Raw genomic sequence first — 6,285 nt, 5'->3', positions numbered from 1 at the left:
ACTATATTTAACTTTTTCTTAAAAGATGTACACAGGAAAGCATACGCAATTCCATATGTACAGTTCAGTTCTATATGTACAGCTCAGTGACACTGATAACATTCTTTGAACTGTGCAACCATTCTTACCCTTTCTTACTGAGTTATTTCTTCCCTATTAACATAATCTTACTCCTGACATTCCTGTCACAGGTTGAGAACAAAGGAAGGGAAATAAAAAAACTAAAGAAATCTTAATGGAAAGAAAGAAATATCAATCTGGAAAATCAAGTGAAAAAAATACTAACAATATTACAATGCAGTAAAAGAGAAGGATTTTAACTATAAGTAATGAAAAATTAACTGTGACTATAGCATTAACAAAATTTGAAAAACAGATATTTCTAAAATATCACACACAGCGTCTGTTGACCTGTAAGGGATAACATTACATGGATGAGTTCACAACTTTCTTCATTTCTTAACAAATTTATCAACATGAAACTATACATAATTCAGTCTTAAGCAAACTAATAACATACCTTTTTTTCTTCAAATTTCAATAGTAAAACCCACAAATCTTTGCCTATTACCAAACCATACATAAAACCTGAATCAAATTTCAATACAAACTATTTGAACTGGAATGAGAAACAGTAAAAGACATTTCAATATTCATAACTATGGACCATTTATGCAGCTATGTACCAGGCTAGCTCCTATTTTGTACAAGAAATATCTTTTTCCTTGTCCTTTAAAAAAATCTGTCTTAAATTTCCCATCGTAAGATAACTCATCAATTGACTGACCTTCATGTTTTCTGCTATACACCTCTTTGACACTTCTCTGCCCTGATTACATGGCATCACTTATATTTTCACTGTCAGAACAGTCATTTAAAACATAATGAGATGGAAACACAGCAGTTCACCAAGTTTTATTATTTCTCATGTGTGTGTGTGTGTGTGTGAGCAGTTGTAATTTTTAAGTAAATTTTAAGTAGCTAAATATAGCACAATTTTGTTTTCTCACATAGAGTTTGGGATAACAACCCAACTCTGGCTATAAAAGCCATGAAAATCAATTTCAATCACATTGAATCAACCCACGAAAAGTAGTGATTTTGAGAAAACTTTTTTGAGTTAAGGTTTACAGATAATACTGGTTTTTCATGTAATCATGCATAGATATTCTGTAATAATTACCACTGAGTAATCACAATGCTTAAACCCGTAGAGAGCTCCAATGGCCTTCTTTGTAGACTTGCTACATGTAACCCTAAGGAAGCATCTCTCTGATGGTTCAAATCCACCAGTGTCCATGGGAGAGAGATGAGCAGTCTCCACCTGTGCTATTTACATCCTCCAAAAATATACTGGAGGGTCAGCTGTGAGTCCGTTCTGACTCAACCAAAATGAATGAGTGAGTAACTAAAGGTTCCTATTTAATCTTCATGTTTCCATCGTCTCTTTGTTCTCATATATCAGAATTGATGAGGATGGCACAGCATAGGACATGGTTTAGATCACTATTGATAGGGTCACTATACTTGGTCTGCGTAAGTTTCTCATGAGTATGATTAAGATTTCCACTCTTCTCACTGTTATAACTTACTATGATCCACACAGTTAACTGCCTTTGCAGAATCAAGAAAACACAAGTCAACCCCTTTCTGGAATTGTCTGCATTCAGTCAAGATCCTCCTGACATAAGCAATGATAGTGCTCCTTCCAGCCTCTTCTGAATCCAGCTTGAATTTCTGGCAGTTTCCTGTTGATACACTGTTCACGGCATTTTAAAAAAATCCTCAGCAAATGCACACCCATGTTTATTGTGGCTTTGTTCATAATAGCAAAGAGTTGGAAGCTAAGTACTCATCAACAAATGAATGGATAGAGAAGCTCTGGGATATTTACACAATGGAACACTATGCTGCATTGAAAAACAAGGAACTCATGCAATATTATACAAAATGGATGACCCTGGAGGACATTATGCTGAGTGAAATATCTCAGTCACAAAAGGACAAATACTGCATAGTGCCACTGTTGTAAAACAGGACTGGCATCAGGGTTGGGGGGAGACTGAGAAAGATGGGATAAATAATGTATACTGCATTGAAACAGATGAGGGAGAGAACTGTTTAAAAGTAATATATGATTGGGTATAATGGTCATGACAAGAGTCCAGAATGAAGGCTGCATAGTGGAGTATTCTGAGGTTGTGGGGGAGGGATTGTACATCAGTGAAAGAATTTTACTTTTCAAAGAGAAGAGCAAACTGGGGGGAGGGATGGGCAGGGAGAAAAATGCAACAATGAATGAATGAATGAAAATCCAAAGTCTCTGTAAACATTAAAATTCATTAAAAAATAAACTAGTATAAAAAATAAAATTAAAATATAAACAAAGAAATCCTCAGTAAGAATTTACTAACATCTGATATTAATGATACAGTTTTATAATCTCTGACTCTGTTAAATTACCTTTTATTGGAATGGGAACTAATATGGATCCCTTCCAGTTAATTGGCCATATACAGACTAGTGAGCACATCCAGGATAATATCTGTTTCTGAAACACCTTAATAGATATTCCTTCAATTCTTGGGACATTATTTTTCACCAATACCTTCGGTGCAGCTTGAATTTCTTCCTTCAGTACCACCACTGGTTCTTGATTATATGCTACTTCCTGAAATGATATAGTGTTGACCAATTCTTTTTGGGAGTAACTCTATATTCCTTCCATCTTTTTTCATGCTTCCTACATCATTTAAGAATTTCCCTATATAATCCTTTTGCGTTTCAACTTCAAGCTTGAATTTATTCTTCAGCTCTTTCGGTTTGAGAAACGCAGAATGTGTTCTTCGTTAGAAAATCTAGATTTTTGCATATTCCATGGTAATTTTCAGATCTTCTTAGTTGCCATTTGAAATCTGGTCTTAAGCATTTCTTCTCTTTGTTTTTGACCTCTTTCTTTACCCTTTAGTATAAGTGTCAGGGTCTCTTCTGACATCCATTTTGTGTCCTTTCTCTATGCCTGTTCAATGAGTCCGCTGAATAAATAATTTGAAAAGCTGAACTACAGAAGAAAAATGTCACATCAGGTTTGGAAGAAGAGTTATCAACAATATGCAGATGACACAACCTTGCTGGTAGAAAGTGAAGGGAACTTGAAATATTCCCTGAAGAATATATAAAAAAACCCCATCATCTCAACATTAAAAAAAAAATCCTCACTACTGTGCCAATAGGTAGCATGGATAGATGGAGGAAAGATTGGCTGTGACAAAGATTTAATTTTACTTGAATCTAATCAACACGCTTGATAGTACTCAAAAAAACAAAAGACGATGCGTTGAGAAAAATCTGCCGTCAAGGATATTTTCAAAGTGTCAGTTCAAAAACTTAACGTGCCCTTGATTCAAGCCATGGTATTTCCAATTGTTTTATATGTATCTGAATGTTGGGGAGTGAATAAGGATGACCAAAGAGGAACTGATACCTTTTAATTGTGATATTTGAGAAGAGTATTGAATGCCAAAAGAACAAGCAAGTCTGCCTTGAAGGAAGTGCAACCAGGGTGCTCCTTAGAGGCAAGGATAGGGAGACTTCATTTCATACTCTTTAAACGTGTTGTCAGAAGGGGGTAGTCCTTGGAATAGACGTTGTGCTGAGGAAGATAGAGCTTATGGGAAAGAGAGGAGGATACTCATCAAAGTGACTTGACACAGTAACTGCAAAAATGGGCTTGAGCATGGAAAAAATTGTGACTGACAGAACAGGGTAAGGTTCTGATCTGTTGTTTATAGATTTGCTGTGAGGCATAGGCAAAGATTCTGAAGCTTCGTCTGACATACTTTGGACATGTTGCAAGGAGGGACCAGTTCTTGGAAAGGGACATCATGCTTGGGAGGGTTGAGGGACAGTGCAAGAGAGGAAGACCCTCAATAAGATGGATCGATTCAGTGACTGGGGAATTGGGGGTAGGTGTGTCAGAGACAATAAGGTTGGCACAGGAGAAAGCAGGGTTCTAAGTCCAGCTTCTTGCACATTTCATCATAATTATTTGCTTTGTCTTCTGCTCTTTGATATTTTCTGTTCAGCTCCCTTAGCTCAGCTTCCTTCCTCTTCCTTTGGCTTCTTTTCATTCCAATACAAGTTTCAGAATCTCTTGTGACATCCATTTTGGTCTTCTTTCTTCCCTGTCTTCATGAATGATGCCCTTTCTTATCTGGTCTTTGGTCATTAGTGTCCAATTTGTCAAATCTATTCTTAAGATGGTTTTTAAATTCAGTCAGGATACATTCAAGGAAATATTTTTATTCTCATGGACTTGTTTAAATTTTTATCACCTTCAATTTGAACTTGCATAAGAAAAATTGATGGTCTGATCTATAGTTAGACCCTGGCCTGGTAGTGCCTTAGAAAACCAAAAGGAAAAAAACACATTTGGCATTTCTCAAGCTGAAAGAACTTAAAAACAAATTTAAGTTGCAATAGTAAAGGATTCTATGGGAAAAATCTTGAATTATAGGGAGCTCTGGTGGCCTAGTGGTAAGAAGCTACACTGTAATCCTGAATCCACCAGATGTTCCACTGGAGAAGAAGAGACAGTCTCCTCCTGTGCCTGTCAGATCCAATTTAATGGTAGGTACACAACAAGAAAAAAAGGGGGGAGGGGGAATTTTGAATGATACAGGAGCATCTAAAGAAGAGAGAAGGGCTATACAGGGCACTATAAAAAAAAATCTGTGGTTAGGGACCTCTCCAAATTATTAAGGAGTAATGATGTCATCTTGAGGACTGAGGTGCATCTGGTTCAGGCTGTAATCTTTCTGATCCCTTGATTTGCATCTGAGAGTGGGTCAGTGAATAAGGATGACAGAAAAAGAATTGATGCCTTTGAGCTGTGGTGGTGGAGAAGAGCACTGAACATCCCATGGATAGCCAAGAGTACTAACAAATATGTCTTAGAGATGGTGCAGCCAGCTCTTTGAAGGCAAGAACAACGAGGCTTCGCCTCACATACTTTGGGCATGTAGCTAGGAGGTGCTGTTCGTTGGAGAATGACATGATCCTGGGAAGGGTGGAGGGTTGACAAAGGAGAGGAAGACCCTCAACCAGGTGGATTGACACAGTGACTGCTACAATGGTCTTTTGTGTCAGGAAAAGTGAGGATGGCTCAGGATAGAACAGGGTTCAGATTTTTTGTTAACAGGGTCACTATGAGTCGTGCTCAACTCAATGACACCTAACAACAACATACCAAAAAAGAATTGGTTGACAATTCTTCTTCTTGTTATGTTCCTTTGAGTCAACTACTACTCATAGCAACCCTGTGCACAATACCTCTGAACTCTATCCTGAGCCAATTTTAATATTACCAACACACCTACTCTCCCTACTCCAGTTATTGTGTGACTCCATCTCATCTGGGTCTTCCTTTCCTAGGCTGTTTGTCCCTCCACACTTCCAAGCCAAAGACTGGTACCTCCTGGCCACATGCCCAAAGTATGTGAGAAAAATCCTCAAAATCCCTGCCTCCAAGGAGCAGCCTGGTTTCACCCTCTCCAAGACAGATCTATTAGTTCTATTGGCACTCCATGGTATATTCAGTACTCTTCTCCAGCACCACAACTCAAAGGCATCAGTTCTGTCATCCTTAGACATTGCCTAGCTCTCTGATCCATAGCAAGTAATTGTGAAAGCCCTGGCCTGCATCAGGTGCACCTTAATCTAGACTGACATCCTTGCTCTTCAGTGCTCTGGAGATGTCCCTAATAGTAGATTTTCCTAATTCAATTAGTCTTTTTAGGGGAGCTCTGGTGGCCTAGTGGCAAGGAGCTGCAACTACAATCCCAGAGGCGAACGGTTCAAATCCACCAGATGCTCTACTGGGTAAGGAGGGACAATCTCCTCCTGTACCAGTCAAGTCAGATCTGATTTGACGGTACACGCACACAAAAATAATAAAATAAAAATGTAAAAAAAATTAGTCTTTTTAATTCCTACCTGTGGGTGCTAAGAGTGTTGATTGTGGAACTGAGCAAGCTGAAATTGTTAATCTCAATTTCTTTTCCCTCTATCATGATGCTCTTCTGTATCTGCCAGTTCCTTTCTATGCAATGACTCCGTATATTCCTTCCATCTTCTTTTAATACTTCCTGGATCATTTAATATTCTGCCTAAAGCATCCTTGATTATAGCAACTCTAGGTTTAAATTTGTTCTTCAGTTCCTTGAGCTTAAGAAATGCTGAATGAGTTCGGCCCTTTGGATTTTCTGACTCTAGCTCCTTGATGAG

This window comes from Elephantulus edwardii, unplaced genomic scaffold, assembly GCF_000299155.1.
Source record: "Elephantulus edwardii isolate Elephantulus edwardi_28Jun2011 unplaced genomic scaffold, EleEdw1.0 scaffold00243, whole genome shotgun sequence".
NCBI classification, from domain to species: Eukaryota; Metazoa; Chordata; class Mammalia; order Macroscelidea; family Macroscelididae; genus Elephantulus; species Elephantulus edwardii.
The sequence above is the reverse complement of the archived record's forward strand: the minus strand, read 5'-3'. Positions refer to the sequence as shown.